Genomic DNA, 17783 nt, shown 5'->3' with positions numbered 1-17783 from the left:
GACAGTCACCCGGAGGAAACCCACGCAGACACAGGGAGAACGCACCACACTCCTCACAGACAGTCACCCTGAGGAAACCCACGCAGACACAGGGAGAACACACCACACTCCTCACAGACAGTCACCCGGAGGAAACCCACGCAGACACAGGGAGAACGCACCACACTCCTCACAGACAGTCACCCGGAGGAAACCCACGCAGACACAGGGAGAACACACCACACTCCTCACAGACAGTCACCCGGAGGAAACCCACGCAGACACAGGGAGAACACACCACACTCCTCACAGACAGTCACCCTGAGGAAACCCACGCAGACACAGGGAGAACACACCACACTCCTCACAGACAGTCACCCTGAGGAAACCCACGCAGACACAGGGAGAACACACCACACTCCTCACAGACAGTTGATCACATGGAACATGGCTTGATCCTGGAGCTGTGTGACAGCGACTATGCCACCCTTTGAATTTAATAAAATACAAGTCGAGATTACACCACAATCCCATTTGTAAATCAAGCCACCCATAGTTTGGGAAACCCTTGTCTTCAATGATCTTGAGTTGCCAGTGTCATGGGTTTGATCCCAGATGATGCCCACGGTCATTGACCTCCTTCAGAAAGCCACTTAGCCACAAATTACTGCATGGGTTCAGCGCCGGAGGTTGGCGAGCAAGTCTCTGGTGTGAGAGCGTAAGCTGAATAACTAAATGTATTTCCCCATGTCACCTCAGTTTAACTGCATGTGAGGGATCTGGTGAAGGCCATCCAAACACTTATCTCAGCGGTTCAAAATTGGAAGCGAGATTGTGTTTGATTCTGGCTAACCTGGGATTGACGCTTAACTGCTGGTTATATAATGCACAGCTCATCTCTGTGGAGAGCAGCTGTCAGCTGTCTGTCTCCCCCTGGGCCATTTCCTCTGGCACGGGAAGTGGCACTTTCATTGCCAGGGAGACAGTCGTGCTTTTTTAACCATTGGGGAGTGAAAGATGCTGCTATGCTCAACTTGCTGCTGGCCTTGCCAACACACACACACACACACACACACACACTCCACACAGGGTTTTGTTCTTTTTTTTATCCTGCTATCTTCTATGATCTGTCTGTCAGGAGCGTGATTGTGAACGAAGGTGACCTTGGCGTCTTCACAATAAGCACAGACTAATCTTCCAGAGCTTCTGCTGCATTTATTCCATTGTGTCTTTCCTTTAGTTTGGTAAACAACTTCTGTGAAGCCGTTTCTTAAAGAAATGTTCACGTGTCGTAATGTTTGAAATTCAGAGACTAGTTTCAAATTATTCATTTTTGTCAGGAGATATATTTTTATTTGATATGATGTAAGGTATCCCTCTAGCACAAGAAAGCGCTGGCTCTATCACTGGGAAAGGGAGGGTTCAATCCCTGTTGATGCTTTGGCAGAATTGGAAAAACCACGGTATAGGCTTCACTCCCTCTGTGTGGATGGGATGGACCCTCCCCCTTCCTCCCCTTAGCTATGTGCCAGTCAGAACAGGTACAGAGAGCTGATGTGACAGGCCTGGGTCGTCATTAATGCTCTTCTCCAGTGTGTTAGACTGTCCAGTGACGGCAGTGTGAAAAGAGACAGTGGTGGATTCTGAAAACTGTCCTAAAAACAATCAACTGGCCTCCCCCCAGAGCCCAAACCTCATCATCACTGAGGGCAGGAGTCCTATTTATTTATTCATTCATTGGCTTTAGTTTTTAACAGGTTATTTGCCCAGAAATCCATTAAAGGCAGTGTGGAGGTGTGCATAATGCTGCTGTCCCTTTCTTAAAGCTGTTCAGTAAAACTGTATCTGACTAATGTAGTGCCATACAGCAGTTGAAAGTAACACAAGGGCTCAGGGGGCTGTTCCTCTTTGAATTGTCACCTGAACTTGAACTGGCAGTGTGTGTTATTGAGTGAATGAATGAGTGGTTTTGTTTGAGAGCGTGTGTGTGTGTGTGTGATTGAGTGATGAATGAGTGGTTTTGTTTGAGAGAGAGAGAGTGTGTGTGTGTGTGTGTCTCTGTGTGTGTGTGTGTGATTGTGTGATGAATGAGTGGTTTTGTTTGAGAATGTGTGTGTGTCTCTGTGTGTGTGATTGAGTGAATGAATGAGTGGTTTTGTTTGAGAGAGAGTGTGTGTGTGTATGTGTGATTGAGTGATGAATGAGTGGTTTTGTTTGAGTGTGTGTGTGTGTCTCTGTGTGTGTGTGTGTGTGATTGAGTGAGTGAATGAGTGGTTTTGTTTGAGTGTGTGTGTGTGTCTCTGTGTGTGTGTGTGTGTGATTGAGTGATGAATGAGTGGTTTTGTTTGAGTGTGTGTGTGTGTCTCTGTGTGTGTGTGTGTGATTGAGTGATGAATGAGTGGTTTTGTTTGAGTGTGTGTGTGTGTCTGTGTGATTGAGTGATGAATGAGTGGTTTTGTTTGAGAGAGAGTGTGTGTGTGTGTATGTGTGATTGAGTGATGAATGAGTGGTTTTGTTTGAGAGAGAGTGTGTGTGTGTCTCTGTGTGTGTGTGTGATTGAGTGAGTGAATGAGTGGTTTTGTTTGAGAGAGAGTGTGTGTGTGTGATTGAGTGATGAATGAGTGGTTTTGTTTGAGTGTGTGTGTGTGTCTCTGTGTGTGTGATTGAGTGAATGAATGAGTGGTTTTGTTTGAGAATGTGTGTGTGTCTCTGTGTGTGTGATTGAGTGAATGAATGAGTGGTTTTGTTTGAGAGAGAGTGTGTGTGTGTGTGTGATTGAGTGAGTGAATGAGTGGTTTTGTTTGAGAGCGTGTGTGTGTGTGTGTGTGTGATTTAGTGAATGAATGAGTGGTTTTGTTTGAGAGCGTGTGTGTGTGTGATTGAGTGTGTGTGTGTGTGTGTGTGTGATTGAGTGAGTGTGTGTCTCTGTGTGTGTGATTGAGTGAGTGAATGAGTGGTTTTGTTTGAGTGTGTGTGTGTGTGTGTGTGTGATTTAGTGAATGAATGAGTGGTTTTGTTTGAGAGCGTGTGTGTGTGTCTCTGAGTGAGTGAATGAGTGGTTTTGTTTGAGAGCGTGTGTGTGTGTCTCTGTGTGTGTGTGATTGAGTGAATGAATGAGTGGTTTTGTTTGAGAGCGTGTGTGTGTGATTGAGTGTGTGTGTGTGTGTGTGTGTGTGATTGAGTGAATGAATGAGTGGTTTTGTTTGAGAGCGTGTGTGTGTGTGATTGAGTGAGTGTTTGAGTGTGTGTGTGTGTGTGTGTGTGTGTGTGTGTGTGTGTGTGTGTGATTGAGTGAGTGAATGAGTGGTTTTGTTTGAGAGCGTGTGTGTGTCTCTGTGTGTGTGTGTGATTGAGTGAATGAATGAGTGGTTTTGTTTGAGAGCGTGTGTGTGTGTGTGTGTGTGATTGAGTGAGTGAATGAGTGGTTTTGTTTGAGAGCGTGTGTGTGTGTCTCTGTGTGTGTGTGTGTGTGTGTCTCTGTGTGTGTGTGAATGAATGAGTGGTTTTGTTTGAGAGCGTGTGTGTGTGTCTCTGTGTGTGTGTGTGTGTTTGTCTCTGTGTGTGTGTGAATGAATGAGTGGTTTTGTTTGAGAGCGTGTGTGTGTGTCTCTGTGTGTGTGTGTGTGTGATTTAGTGAATGAATGAGTGGTTTTGTTTGAGAGCGTGTGTGTCTGTGTGTGTGTGTGTGATTTAGTGAATGAATGAGTGGTTTTGTTTGAGAGCGTGTGTGTGTGTGTGTGTGTGTGTGATTGAGTGAATGAATGAGTGGTTTTGTTTGAGAGCGTGTGTTTGTGTGTGATTGAGTGAGTGAATGAGTGGTTTTGTTTGAGAGCGTGTGTGTGTCTCTGTGTGTGTGTGTGTCTCTGTGTGTGTGTGTGTGATTTAGTGAATGAATGAGTGGTTTTGTTTGAGAGCGTGTGTGTGTGTCTCTGTGTGTGTGTGTGTGTGTGATTGAGTGAATAAATGAGTGGTTTTGTTTGAGAGCGTGTGTGTGTCTGTGTGTGTGTTTGATTGAGTGAATGAATGAGTGGTTTTGTTTGAGTGTGTGTGTGTGTGTGATTGAGTGAGTGGTTTTGTTTGAGTGTGTGTGTGTGTGTGTGTGTGTGTGTGTGTGATTTAGTGAATGAATGAGTGGTTTTGTTTGAGAGCGTGTGTGTGTGTCTCTGTGTGTGTGTGTGTGTGTGATTGAGTGAATGAATGAGTGGTTTTGTTTGAGAGCGTGTGTGTGTGATTGAGTGTGTGTGTGTGTGTGTGTGTGTGTGTGATTGAGTGAATGAATGAGTGGTTTTGTTTGAGAGCGTGTGTGTGTGTGATTGAGTGAGTGTTTGAGTGTGTGTGTGTGTGTGTGATTGAGTGAGTGAATGAGTGGTTTTGTTTGAGAGCGTGTGTGTGTCTCTGTGTGTGTGTGTGTGATTGAGTGAATGAATGAGTGGTTTTGTTTGAGAGCGTGTGTGTGTGTGTGTGTGATTGAGTGAGTGAATGAGTGGTTTTGTTTGAGAGCGTGTGTGTGTGTCTCTGTGTGTGTGTGTGTGTGTCTCTGTGTGTGTGTGAATGAATGAGTGGTTTTGTTTGAGAGCGTGTGTGTGTGTCTCTGTGTGTGTGTGTGTGTGTGATTTAGTGAATGAATGAGTGGTTTTGTTTGAGAGCGTGTGTGTCTGTGTGTGTGTGTGTGATTTAGTGAATGAATGAGTGGTTTTGTTTGAGAGCGTGTGTGTGTGTGTGTGTGTGTGTGATTGAGTGAATGAATGAGTGGTTTTGTTTGAGAGCGTGTGTTTGTGTGTGATTGAGTGAGTGAATGAGTGGTTTTGTTTGAGAGCGTGTGTGTGTCTCTGTGTGTGTGTGTGTCTCTGTGTGTGTGTGTGTGATTTAGTGAATGAATGAGTGGTTTTGTTTGAGAGCGTGTGTGTGTGTCTCTGTGTGTGTGTGTGTGTGATTGAGTGAATGAATGAGTGGTTTTGTTTGAGAGCGTGTGTTTGTGTGTGTGTGTGTGTGATTGAGTGAATGAATGAGTGGTTTTGTTTGAGAGCGTGTGTGTGTGTGTGTGTGTGTGTGATTGAGTGAATGAATGAGTGGTTTTGTTTGAGAGCGTGTGTGTGTGTGTGTGTGATTGAGTGAATGAATGAGTGGTTTTGTTTGAGAGCGTGTGTGTGTCTGTGTGTGTGTGATTTAGTGAATGAATGAGTGGTTTTGTTTGAGAGCGTGTGTGTGTGTGTCTGTGTGTGTGTGATTGAGTGAGTGAATGAGTGGTTTTGTTTGAGAGCGTGTGTGTGTCTGTGTGTGTGTGATTTAGTGAATGAATGAGTGGTTTTGTTTGAGAGCGTGTGTGTGTCTGTGTGTGTGTGTGATTGAGTGAGTGAATGAGTGGTTTTGTTTGAGAGCGTGTGTGTGTCTGTGTGTGTGTGTGATTTAGTGAGTGAATGAGTGGTTTTGTTTGAGAGCGTGTGTGTGTGTGATTGAGTGTGTGTGTGTGTGATTGAGTGAGTGTGTGTCTCTGTGTGTGTGATTGAGTGAGTGAATGAGTGGTTTTGTTTGAGAGCGTGTGTGTGTGTGTGATTGAGTGAGTGAATGAGTGGTTTTGTTTGAGAGCGTGTGTGTGTCTCTCTGTGTGTGTGTGTGTGTGTGTGATTGAGTGAGTGAATGAGTGGTTTTGTTTGAGAGTGTGTGTGTGTGTGTGATTGAGTGAGTGAATGAGTGGTTTTGTTTGAGAGCGTGTGTGTGTCTCTGTGTGTGTGTGTGTCTCTGTGTGTGTGTGATTTAGTGAATGAATGAGTGGTTTTGTTTGAGAGCGTGTGTGTGTCTCTGTGTGTGTGTGTGTGTGTGTGTGTGTGTGTGTGTGATTGAGTGAATGAATGAGTGGTTTTGTTTGAGAGCGTGTGTGTGTGTGATTGAGTGAGTGTTTGAGTGTGTGTGTGTGTGTGTGTGTGTGTGTGTGTGTGTGTGTGTGTGTGTGATTGAGTGAGTGAATGAGTGGTTTTGTTTGAGAGCGTGTGTGTGTCTCTCTGTGTGTGTGTGTGTGATTGAGTGAGTGAATGAGTGGTTTTGTTTGAGAGCGTGTGTGTCTGTGTGTGTGTGTGATTGAGTGAATGAATGAGTGGTTTTGTTTGAGAGCGTGTGTGTGTCTCTGTGTGTGTGTGTGTGATTTAGTGAATGAATGAGTGGTTTTGTTTGAGAGCGTGTGTGTGTGTGTCTGTGTGTGTGTGTGTGTGTGTGTCTCTGTGTGTGTGTGATTGAGTGAATGAATGAGTGGTTTTGTTTGAGAGCGTGTGTGTGTCTCTGTGTGTGTGTGTGTCTCTGTGTGTGTGTGTGTGTGTGATTTAGTGAATGAATGAGTGGTTTTGTTTGAGAGCGTGTGTGTGTCTCTGTGTGTGTGTGTGTGTGTGTGTGTGTGATTGAGTGAATGAATGAGTGGTTTTGTTTGAGAGCGTGTGTGTGTGTGTTTGAGTGTGTGTGTGTGTGTGTGTGTGTGTGTGTGTGTGATTGAGTGAGTGAATGAGTGGTTTTGTTTGAGAGCGTGTGTGTGTGTGTGTGTGATTGAGTGAGTGAATGAGTGGTTTTGTTTGAGAGCGTGTGTGTGTGTGTCTGTGTGTGTGTGTGATTGAGTGAATGAATGAGTGGTTTTGTTTGAGAGCGTGTGTGTGTCTCTGTGTGTGTGTGTGTGACTGAGTGAGTGAATGAGTGGTTTTGTTTGAGAGCGTGTGTGTGTGTCTCTGTGTGTGTGTGTGTGTGTGTGTGTGTCTCTGTGTGTGTGTGAATGAATGAGTGGTTTTGTTTGAGAGCGTGTGTGTGTGTCTCTGTGTGTGTGTGTGTGTGATTTAGTGAATGAATGAGTGGTTTTGTTTGAGAGCGTGTGTGTCTGTGTGTGTGTGTGTGATTTAGTGAATGAATGAGTGGTTTTGTTTGAGAGCGTGTGTGTCTGTGTGTGTGTGTGTGATTTAGTGAATGAATGAGTGGTTTTGTTTGAGAGCGTGTGTTTGTGTGTGATTGAGTGAGTGAATGAGTGGTTTTGTTTGAGAGCGTGTGTGTGTCTCTGTGTGTGTGTGTGTCTCTGTGTGTGTGTGTGTGATTTAGTGAATGAATGAGTGGTTTTGTTTGAGAGCGTGTGTGTGTGTCTCTGTGTGTGTGTGTGTGTGATTGAGTGAATAAATGAGTGGTTTTGTTTGAGAGCGTGTGTGTGTCTGTGTGTGTGTTTGATTGAGTGAATGAATGAGTGGTTTTGTTTGAGAGCGTGTGTTTGTGTGTGATTGAGTGAGTGAATGAGTGGTTTTGTTTGAGTGTGTGTGTGTGTGTGTGTGTGTGTGTGTGTGTGTGTGTGTGTGTGATTTAGTGAATGAATGAGTGGTTTTGTTTGAGAGCGTGTGTGTGTGTCTCTGTGTGTGTGTGTGTGTGTGATTGAGTGAATGAATGAGTGGTTTTGTTTGAGAGCGTGTGTGTGTGATTGAGTGTGTGTGTGTGTGTGTGTGTGTGTGTGTGATTGAGTGAATGAATGAGTGGTTTTGTTTGAGAGCGTGTGTGTGTGTGATTGAGTGAGTGTTTGAGTGTGTGTGTGTGTGTGATTGAGTGAGTGAATGAGTGGTTTTGTTTGAGAGCGTGTGTGTGTCTCTGTGTGTGTGTGTGTGATTGAGTGAATGAATGAGTGGTTTTGTTTGAGAGCGTGTGTGTGTGTGTGTGTGATTGAGTGAGTGAATGAGTGGTTTTGTTTGAGAGCGTGTGTGTGTGTCTCTGTGTGTGTGTGTGTGTGTGTCTCTGTGTGTGTGTGAATGAATGAGTGGTTTTGTTTGAGAGCGTGTGTGTGTGTCTCTGTGTGTGTGTGTGTGTGTGTGTGTGATTTAGTGAATGAATGAGTGGTTTTGTTTGAGAGCGTGTGTGTCTGTGTGTGTGTGTGTGATTTAGTGAATGAATGAGTGGTTTTGTTTGAGAGCGTGTGTGTGTGTGTGTGTGTGTGTGTGATTGAGTGAATGAATGAGTGGTTTTGTTTGAGAGCGTGTGTTTGTGTGTGATTGAGTGAGTGAATGAGTGGTTTTGTTTGAGAGCGTGTGTGTGTCTCTGTGTGTGTGTGTGTCTCTGTGTGTGTGTGTGTGATTTAGTGAATGAATGAGTGGTTTTGTTTGAGAGCGTGTGTGTGTGTCTCTGTGTGTGTGTGTGTGTGATTGAGTGAATGAATGAGTGGTTTTGTTTGAGAGCAAGTGTTTGTGTGTGTGTGTGTGTGATTGAGTGAATGAATGAGTGGTTTTGTTTGAGAGCGTGTGTGTGTGTGTGTGTGTGTGTGATTGAGTGAATGAATGAGTGGTTTTGTTTGAGAGCGTGTGTGTGTGTGTGTGTGATTGAGTGAATGAATGAGTGGTTTTGTTTGAGAGCGTGTGTGTGTCTGTGTGTGTGTGATTTAGTGAATGAATGAGTGGTTTTGTTTGAGAGCGTGTGTGTGTGTGTCTGTGTGTGTGTGATTGAGTGAGTGAATGAGTGGTTTTGTTTGAGAGCGTGTGTGTCTGTGTGTGTGTGTGTGATTTAGTGAATGAATGAGTGGTTTTGTTTGAGAGCGTGTGTTTGTGTGTGATTGAGTGAGTGAATGAGTGGTTTTGTTTGAGAGCGTGTGTGTGTCTCTGTGTGTGTGTGTGTCTCTGTGTGTGTGTGTGTGATTTAGTGAATGAATGAGTGGTTTTGTTTGAGAGCGTGTGTGTGTGTCTCTGTGTGTGTGTGTGTGTGATTGAGTGAATAAATGAGTGGTTTTGTTTGAGAGCGTGTGTGTGTCTGTGTGTGTGTTTGATTGAGTGAATGAATGAGTGGTTTTGTTTGAGAGCGTGTGTTTGTGTGTGATTGAGTGAGTGAATGAGTGGTTTTGTTTGAGTGTGTGTGTGTGTGTGTGTGTGTGTGTGTGTGTGTGTGTGTGTGTGATTTAGTGAATGAATGAGTGGTTTTGTTTGAGAGCGTGTGTGTGTGTCTCTGTGTGTGTGTGTGTGTGTGATTGAGTGAATGAATGAGTGGTTTTGTTTGAGAGCGTGTGTGTGTGATTGAGTGTGTGTGTGTGTGTGTGTGTGTGTGTGTGATTGAGTGAATGAATGAGTGGTTTTGTTTGAGAGCGTGTGTGTGTGTGATTGAGTGAGTGTTTGAGTGTGTGTGTGTGTGTGATTGAGTGAGTGAATGAGTGGTTTTGTTTGAGAGCGTGTGTGTGTCTCTGTGTGTGTGTGTGTGATTGAGTGAATGAATGAGTGGTTTTGTTTGAGAGCGTGTGTGTGTGTGTGTGTGATTGAGTGAGTGAATGAGTGGTTTTGTTTGAGAGCGTGTGTGTGTGTCTCTGTGTGTGTGTGTGTGTGTGTCTCTGTGTGTGTGTGAATGAATGAGTGGTTTTGTTTGAGAGCGTGTGTGTGTGTCTCTGTGTGTGTGTGTGTGTGTGTGTGTGATTTAGTGAATGAATGAGTGGTTTTGTTTGAGAGCGTGTGTGTCTGTGTGTGTGTGTGTGATTTAGTGAATGAATGAGTGGTTTTGTTTGAGAGCGTGTGTGTGTGTGTGTGTGTGTGTGTGATTGAGTGAATGAATGAGTGGTTTTGTTTGAGAGCGTGTGTTTGTGTGTGATTGAGTGAGTGAATGAGTGGTTTTGTTTGAGAGCGTGTGTGTGTCTCTGTGTGTGTGTGTGTCTCTGTGTGTGTGTGTGTGATTTAGTGAATGAATGAGTGGTTTTGTTTGAGAGCGTGTGTGTGTGTCTCTGTGTGTGTGTGTGTGTGATTGAGTGAATGAATGAGTGGTTTTGTTTGAGAGCAAGTGTTTGTGTGTGTGTGTGTGTGATTGAGTGAATGAATGAGTGGTTTTGTTTGAGAGCGTGTGTGTGTGTGTGTGTGTGTGTGATTGAGTGAATGAATGAGTGGTTTTGTTTGAGAGCGTGTGTGTGTGTGTGTGTGATTGAGTGAATGAATGAGTGGTTTTGTTTGAGAGCGTGTGTGTGTCTGTGTGTGTGTGATTTAGTGAATGAATGAGTGGTTTTGTTTGAGAGCGTGTGTGTGTGTGTCTGTGTGTGTGTGATTGAGTGAGTGAATGAGTGGTTTTGTTTGAGAGCGTGTGTGTGTCTGTGTGTGTGTGATTTAGTGAATGAATGAGTGGTTTTGTTTGAGAGCGTGTGTGTGTCTGTGTGTGTGTGTGATTGAGTGAGTGAATGAGTGGTTTTGTTTGAGAGCGTGTGTGTGTCTGTGTGTGTGTGTGATTTAGTGAGTGAATGAGTGGTTTTGTTTGAGAGCGTGTGTGTGTGTGATTGAGTGTGTGTGTGTGTGATTGAGTGAGTGTGTGTCTCTGTGTGTGTGATTGAGTGAGTGAATGAGTGGTTTTGTTTGAGAGCGTGTGTGTGTGTGTGATTGAGTGAGTGAATGAGTGGTTTTGTTTGAGAGCGTGTGTGTGTCTCTCTGTGTGTGTGTGTGTGTGTGTGTGATTGAGTGAGTGAATGAGTGGTTTTGTTTGAGAGTGTGTGTGTGTGTGTGATTGAGTGAGTGAATGAGTGGTTTTGTTTGAGAGCGTGTGTGTGTCTCTGTGTGTGTGTGTGTCTCTGTGTGTGTGTGTGTGTGATTTAGTGAATGAATGAGTGGTTTTGTTTGAGAGCGTGTGTGTGTCTCTGTGTGTGTGTGTGTGTGTGTGTGTGTGTGTGTGTGATTGAGTGAATGAATGAGTGGTTTTGTTTGAGAGCGTGTGTGTGTGTGATTGAGTGAGTGTTTGAGTGTGTGTGTGTGTGTGTGTGTGTGTGTGTGTGTGTGTGTGTGTGTGATTGAGTGAGTGAATGAGTGGTTTTGTTTGAGAGCGTGTGTGTGTCTCTCTGTGTGTGTGTGTGTGTGTGATTGAGTGAGTGAATGAGTGGTTTTGTTTGAGAGCGTGTGTGTCTGTGTGTGTGTGTGATTGAGTGAATGAATGAGTGGTTTTGTTTGAGAGCGTGTGTGTGTCTCTGTGTGTGTGTGTGTGATTTAGTGAATGAATGAGTGGTTTTGTTTGAGAGCGTGTGTGTGTGTGTCTGTGTGTGTGTGTGTGTGTGTGTCTCTGTGTGTGTGTGATTGAGTGAATGAATGAGTGGTTTTGTTTGAGAGCGTGTGTGTGTCTCTGTGTGTGTGTGTGTCTCTGTGTGTGTGTGTGTGTGATTTAGTGAATGAATGAGTGGTTTTGTTTGAGAGCGTGTGTGTGTCTCTGTGTGTGTGTGTGTCTCTGTGTGTGTGTGTGATTGAGTGAATGAATGAGTGGTTTTGTTTGAGAGCGTGTGTGTGTGTGTTTGAGTGTGTGTGTGTGTGTGTGTGTGTGTGTGTGTGATTGAGTGAGTGAATGAGTGGTTTTGTTTGAGAGCGTGTGTGTGTGTGTGTGTGATTGAGTGAGTGAATGAGTGGTTTTGTTTGAGAGCGTGTGTGTGTGTGTCTGTGTGTGTGTGTGATTGAGTGAATGAATGAGTGGTTTTGTTTGAGAGCGTGTGTGTGTCTCTGTGTGTGTGTGTGTGACTGAGTGAGTGAATGAGTGGTTTTGTTTGAGAGCGTGTGTGTGTGTCTCTGTGTGTGTGTGTGTGTGTCTCTGTGTGTGTGTGTCTCTGTGTGTGTGTGAATGAATGAGTGGTTTTGTTTGAGAGCGTGTGTGTGTGTCTCTGTGTGTGTGTGTGTGTGATTTAGTGAATGAATGAGTGGTTTTGTTTGAGAGCGTGTGTGTCTGTGTGTGTGTGTGTGATTTAGTGAATGAATGAGTGGTTTTGTTTGAGAGCGTGTGTTTGTGTGTGATTGAGTGAGTGAATGAGTGGTTTTGTTTGAGAGCGTGTGTGTGTCTCTGTGTGTGTGTGTGTCTCTGTGTGTGTGTGTGTGATTTAGTGAATGAATGAGTGGTTTTGTTTGAGAGCGTGTGTGTGTGTCTCTGTGTGTGTGTGTGTGTGATTGAGTGAATAAATGAGTGGTTTTGTTTGAGAGCGTGTGTGTGTCTGTGTGTGTGTTTGATTGAGTGAATGAATGAGTGGTTTTGTTTGAGAGCGTGTGTTTGTGTGTGATTGAGTGAGTGAATGAGTGGTTTTGTTTGAGAGCGTGTGTGTGTGTGTGTGTGTGATTGAGTGAATGAATGAGTGGTTTTGTTTGAGAGCGTGTGTTTGTGTGTGTGTGTGTGTGATTGAGTGAATGAATGAGTGGTTTTTTTGAGAGCGTGTGTGTGTGTGTGTGTGTGATTGAGTGAATGAATGAGTGGTTTTGTTTGAGAGCGTGTGTGTGTGTGTGTGTGTGTGTGATTGAGTGAATGAATGAGTGGTTTTGTTTGAGAGCGTGTGTGTGTCTGTGTGTGTGTGATTTAGTGAATGAATGAGTGGTTTTGTTTGAGAGCGTGTGTGTGTGTGTCTGTGTGTGTGTGATTGAGTGAGTGAATGAGTGGTTTTGTTTGAGAGCGTGTGTGTGTCTGTGTGTGTGTGATTTAGTGAATGAATGAGTGGTTTTGTTTGAGAGCGTGTGTGTGTGTCTCTGTGTGTGTGTGTGTGTGTGATTGAGTGAGTGAATGAGTGGTTTTGTTTGAGAGCGTGTGTGTGTCTGTGTGTGTGTGTGTGATTTAGTGAGTGAATGAGTGGTTTTGTTTGAGAGCGTGTGTGTGTGTGATTGAGTGTGTGTGTGTGATTGAGTGAGTGTGTGTCTCTGTGTGTGTGATTGAGTGAGTGAATGAGTGGTTTTGTTTGAGAGCGTGTGTGTGTGTGTGATTGAGTGAGTGAATGAGTGGTTTTGTTTGAGAGCGTGTGTGTGTCTCTCTGTGTGTGTGTGTGTGTGTGTGATTGAGTGAGTGAATGAGTGGTTTTGTTTGAGAGTGTGTGTGTGTGTGTGATTGAGTGAGTGAATGAGTGGTTTTGTTTGAGAGCGTGTGTGTGTCTCTCTGTGTGTGTGTGTGTGTGTGTGATTGAGTGAGTGAATGAGTGGTTTTGTTTGAGAGCGTGTGTGTCTGTGTGTGTGTGTGTGTGTGTCTCTGTGTGTGTGTGATTGAGTGAAAGAATGAGTGGTTTTGTTTGAGAGCGTGTGTGTGTCTCTGTGTGTGTGTGTGTCTCTGTGTGTGTGTGTGTGTGATTTAGTGAATGAATGAGTGGTTTTGTTTGAGAGCGTGTGTGTGTCACTGTGTGTGTGTGTGTGTGTGTGTGTGTGATTGAGTGAATGAATGAGTGGTTTTGTTTGAGAGCGTGTGTGTGTGTGATTGAGTGAGTGTTTGAGTGTGTGTGTGTGTGTGTGTGTGTGTGTGTGTGTGATTGAGTGAGTGAATGAGTGGTTTTGTTTGAGAGCGTGTGTGTGTGTGTGTGTGATTGAGTGAGTGAATGAGTGGTTTTGTTTGAGAGCGTGTGTGTGTGTGTCTGTGTGTGTGTGTGATTGAGTGAATGAATGAGTGGTTTTGTTTGAGAGCGTGTGTGTGTCTCTGTGTGTGTGTGTGTGATTTAGTGAATGAATGAGTGGTTTTGTTTGAGAGCGTGTGTGTGTGTGTCTGTGTGTGTGTGTGTGTGTCTCTGTGTGTGTGTGATTGAGTGAATGAATGAGTGGTTTTGTTTGAGAGCGTGTGTGTGTGTCTCTGTGTGTGTGTGTGATTTAGTGAATGAATGAGTGGTTTTGTTTGAGAGCGTGTGTGTGTGTGTGATTGAGTGAGTGAATGAGTGGTTTTGTTTGAGAGCGTGTGTGTGTGTGTGATTGAGTGAGTGAATGAGTGGTTTTGTTTGAGAGCGTGTGTGTGTCTCTGTGTGTGTGTGTGTGTGTCTCTGTGTGTGTGTGTGTGTGTGTGTGTGTGTGTGATTTAGTGAATGAATGAGTGGTTTTGTTTGAGGGCGTGTGTGTGTGTGATTGAGTGTGTGTGTGTGTGTGATTGAGTGAGTGTGTGTCTCTGTGTGTGTGATTGAGTGAGTGAATGAGTGGTTTTGTTTGAGAGCGTGTGTGAGTGTGATTGAGTGAGTGTTTGTGTGTGTGTGTGTGATTGAGTGAGTGAATGAGTGGTTTTGTTTGAGAGAGTGTGTGAGTGTGATTGAGTGAGTGTTTGTGTGTGTGTGTGTGTGTGTGATTGAGTGAGTGAATGAGTGGTTTTGTTTGAGGGCGTGTGTGTGTGTGATTGAGTGTGTGTGTGTGATTGAGTGAGTGTGTGTCTCTGTGTGTGTGATTGAGTGAGTGAATGAGTGGTTTTGTTTGAGAGCGTGTGTGTGTGTGTGATTGAGTGAGTGAATGAGTGGTTTTGTTTGAGAGCGTGTGTGTGTCTCTGTGTGTGTGTGTGTGTGTGTGTGTGATTGAGTGAGTGAATGAGTGGTTTTGTTTGAGAGTGTGTGTGTGTGTGTGATTGAGTGAGTGAATGAGTGGTTTTGTTTGAGAGCGTGTGTGTGTCTCTGTGTGTGTGTGTGTCTCTGTGTGTGTGTGTGTGTGATTTAGTGAATGAATGAGTGGTTTTGTTTGAGAGCGTGTGTGTGTCTCTGTGTGTGTGTGTGTGTGTGTGTGTGTGTGTGTGTGTGTGATTGAGTGAATGAATGAGTGGTTTTGTTTGAGAGCGTGTGTGTGTGTGATTGAGTGAGTGTTTGAGTGTGTGTGTGTGTGTGTGTGTGTGTGTGTGTGTGATTGAGTGAGTGAATGAGTGGTTTTGTTTGAGAGCGTGTGTGTGTCTCTGTGTGTGTGTGTGTGTGTGTGTGATTGAGTGAGTGAATGAGTGGTTTTGTTTGAGAGCGTGTGTGTCTGTGTGTGTGTGTGATTGAGTGAATGAATGAGTGGTTTTGTTTGAGAGCGTGTGTGTGTCTCTGTGTGTGTGTGTGTGATTTAGTGAATGAATGAGTGGTTTTGTTTGAGAGCGTGTGTGTGTGTGTCTGTGTGTGTGTGTGTGTGTGTGTCTCTGTGTGTGTGTGATTGAGTGAATGAATGAGTGGTTTTGTTTGAGAGCGTGTGTGTGTCTCTGTGTGTGTGTGTGTCTCTGTGTGTGTGTGTGTGTGATTTAGTGAATGAATGAGTGGTTTTGTTTGAGAGCGTGTGTGTGTCACTGTGTGTGTGTGTGTGTGTGTGTGTGTGTGTGATTGAGTGAATGAATGAGTGGTTTTGTTTGAGAGCGTGTGTGTGTGTGATTGAGTGAGTGTTTGAGTGTGTGTGTGTGTGTGTGTGTGTGTGTGTGATTAAGTGAGTGAATGAGTGGTTTTGTTTGAGAGCGTGTGTGTGTGTGTGTGATTGAGTGAGTGAATGAGTGGTTTTGTTTGAGAGCGTGTGTGTGTGTGTCTGTGTGTGTGTGTGATTGAGTGAATGAATGAGTGGTTTTGTTTGAGAGCGTGTGTGTGTCTCTGTGTGTGTGTGTGTGATTTAGTGAATGAATGAGTGGTTTTGTTTGAGAGCGTGTGTGTGTGTGTCTGTGTGTGTGTGTGTGTGTCTCTGTGTGTGTGTGATTGAGTGAATGAATGAGTGGTTTTGTTTGAGAGCGTGTGTGTGTCTCTGTGTGTGTGTGTGATTTAGTGAATGAATGAGTGGTTTTGTTTGAGAGCGTGTGTGTGTGTGTGATTGAGTGAGTGAATGAGTGGTTTTGTTTGAGAGCGTGTGTGTGTGTGTGATTGAGTGAGTGAATGAGTGGTTTTGTTTGAGAGCGTGTGTGTGTCTCTGTGTGTGTGTGTGTGTGTGTCTCTGTGTGTGTGTGTGTGTGTGTGTGTGTGTGATTTAGTGAATGAATGAGTGGTTTTGTTTGAGGGCGTGTGTGTGTGTGATTGAGTGTGTGTGTGTGTGTGATTGAGTGAGTGTGTGTCTCTGTGTGTGTGATTGAGTGAGTGAATGAGTGGTTTTGTTTGAGAGCGTGTGTGAGTGTGATTGAGTGAGTGTTTGTGTGTGTGTGTGTGATTGAGTGAGTGAATGAGTGGTTTTGTTTGAGAGAGTGTGTGAGTGTGATTGAGTGAGTGTTTGTGTGTGTGTGTCTCTGTATGTGTGTGTGTGATTGAGTGAGTGAATGAGTGGTTTTGTTTGAGAGAGTGTGTGAGTGTGATTGAGTGAGTGTTTGTGTGTGTGTGTGTGTGTGTGTGATTGAGTGAGTGAATGAGTGGTTTTGTTTGAGGGCGTGTGTGTGTGTGATTGAGTGTGTGTGTGTGTGTGATTGAGTGAGTGTGTGTCTCTGTGTGTGTGATTGAGTGAGTGTTTGTGTGTCTGTGTGTGTGTGTGTGATTTAGTGAATGAATGAGTGGTTTTGTTTGAGGGCGTGTGTGTGTGTGATTGAGTGTGTGTGTGTGTGTGATTGAGTGAGTGTGTGTCTCTGTGTGTGTGATTGAGTGAGTGAATGAGTGGTTTTGTTTGAGAGCGTGTGTGAGTGTGATTGAGTGAGTGTTTGTGTGTGTGTGATTGAGTGAGTGAATGAGTGGTTTTGTTTGAGAGAGTGTGTGAGTGTGATTGAGTGAGTGTTTGTGTGTGTGTGTCTCTGTATGTGTGTGTGTGATTGAGTGAGTGAATGAGTGGTTTTGTTTGAGAGAGTGTGTGAGTGTGATTGAGTGAGTGTTTGTGTGTGTGTGTGTGTGTGATTGAGTGAGTGAATGAGTGGTTTTGTTTGAGGGCGTGTGTGTGTGTGATTGAGTGTGTGTGTGTGTGTGATTGAGTGAGTGTGTGTCTCTGTGTGTGTGATTGAGTGAGTGTTTGTGTGTCTGTGTGTGTGTGTGTGATTTAGTGAATGAATGAGTGGTTTTGTTTGAGGGCGTGTGTGTGTGTGATTGAGTGTGTGTGTGTGTGTGATTGAGTGAGTGTGTGTCTCTGTGTGTGTGATTGAGTGAGTGAATGAGTGGTTTTGTTTGAGAGCGTGTGTGAGTGTGATTGAGTGAGTGTTTGTGTGTGTGTGTGTGATTGAGTGAGTGAATGAGTGGTTTTGTTTGAGAGAGTGTGTGAGTGTGATTGAGTGAGTGTTTGTGTGTGTGTGTGTGTGTGTGTGATTGAGTGAGTGAATGAGTGGTTTTGTTTGAGGGCGTGTGTGTGTGTGATTGAGTGTGTGTGTGTGATTGAGTGAGTGTGTGTCTCTGTGTGTGTGATTGAGTGAGTGAATGAGTGGTTTTGTTTGAGAGCGTGTGTGTGTGTGTGATTGAGTGAGTGAATGAGTGGTTTTGTTTGAGAGCGTGTGTGTGTCTCTGTGTGTGTGTGTGTGTGTGTGATTGAGTGAGTGAATGAGTGGTTTTGTTTGAGAGTGTGTGTGTGTGTGTGATTGAGTGAGTGAATGAGTGGTTTTGTTTGAGAGCGTGTGTGTGTCTCTGTGTGTGTGTGTGTCTCTGTGTGTGTGTGTGTGTGATTTAGTGAATGAATGAGTGGTTTTGTTTGAGAGCGTGTGTGTGTCTCTGTGTGTGTGTGTGTGTGTGTGTGTGTGTGTGTGTGTGATTGAGTGAATGAATGAGTGGTTTTGTTTGAGAGCGTGTGTGTGTGTGATTGAGTGAGTGTTTGAGTGTGTGTGTGTGTGTGTGTGTGTGTGTGTGTGTGATTGAGTGAGTGAATGAGTGGTTTTGTTTGAGAGCGTGTGTGTGTCTCTGTGTGTGTGTGTGTGTGTGTGTGATTGAGTGAGTGAATGAGTGGTTTTGTTTGAGAGCGTGTGTGTCTGTGTGTGTGTGTGATTGAGTGAATGAATGAGTGGTTTTGTTTGAGAGCGTGTGTGTGTCTCTGTGTGTGTGTGTGTGATTTAGTGAATGAATGAGTGGTTTTGTTTGAGAGCGTGTGTGTGTGTGTCTGTGTGTGTGTGTGTGTGTGTGTCTCTGTGTGTGTGTGATTGAGTGAATGAATGAGTGGTTTTGTTTGAGAGCGTGTGTGTGTCTCTGTGTGTGTGTGTGTCTCTGTGTGTGTGTGTGTGTGATTTAGTGAATGAATGAGTGGTTTTGTTTGAGAGCGTGTGTGTGT

At 44.3% G+C, this 17783-nt stretch overlaps 1 protein-coding gene across 1 annotated transcript in view; it reads left to right on the top strand.

Moving 5' to 3' along the window:
• The window catches only part of exoc4 (exocyst complex component 4), a 253279-nt gene that overhangs the window by 150471 nt on the left and 85025 nt on the right, over positions 1–17783 (top strand). The window lies entirely within an intron of this gene.

The sequence above is a fragment of the Hoplias malabaricus genome, chromosome 4 (genome assembly GCF_029633855.1).
Source record: "Hoplias malabaricus isolate fHopMal1 chromosome 4, fHopMal1.hap1, whole genome shotgun sequence".
Taxonomy (NCBI): domain Eukaryota; kingdom Metazoa; phylum Chordata; class Actinopteri; order Characiformes; family Erythrinidae; genus Hoplias; species Hoplias malabaricus.
Note: the sequence above shows the minus strand (reverse complement) of the source record. Positions and strands in the feature narration are given on the sequence as shown.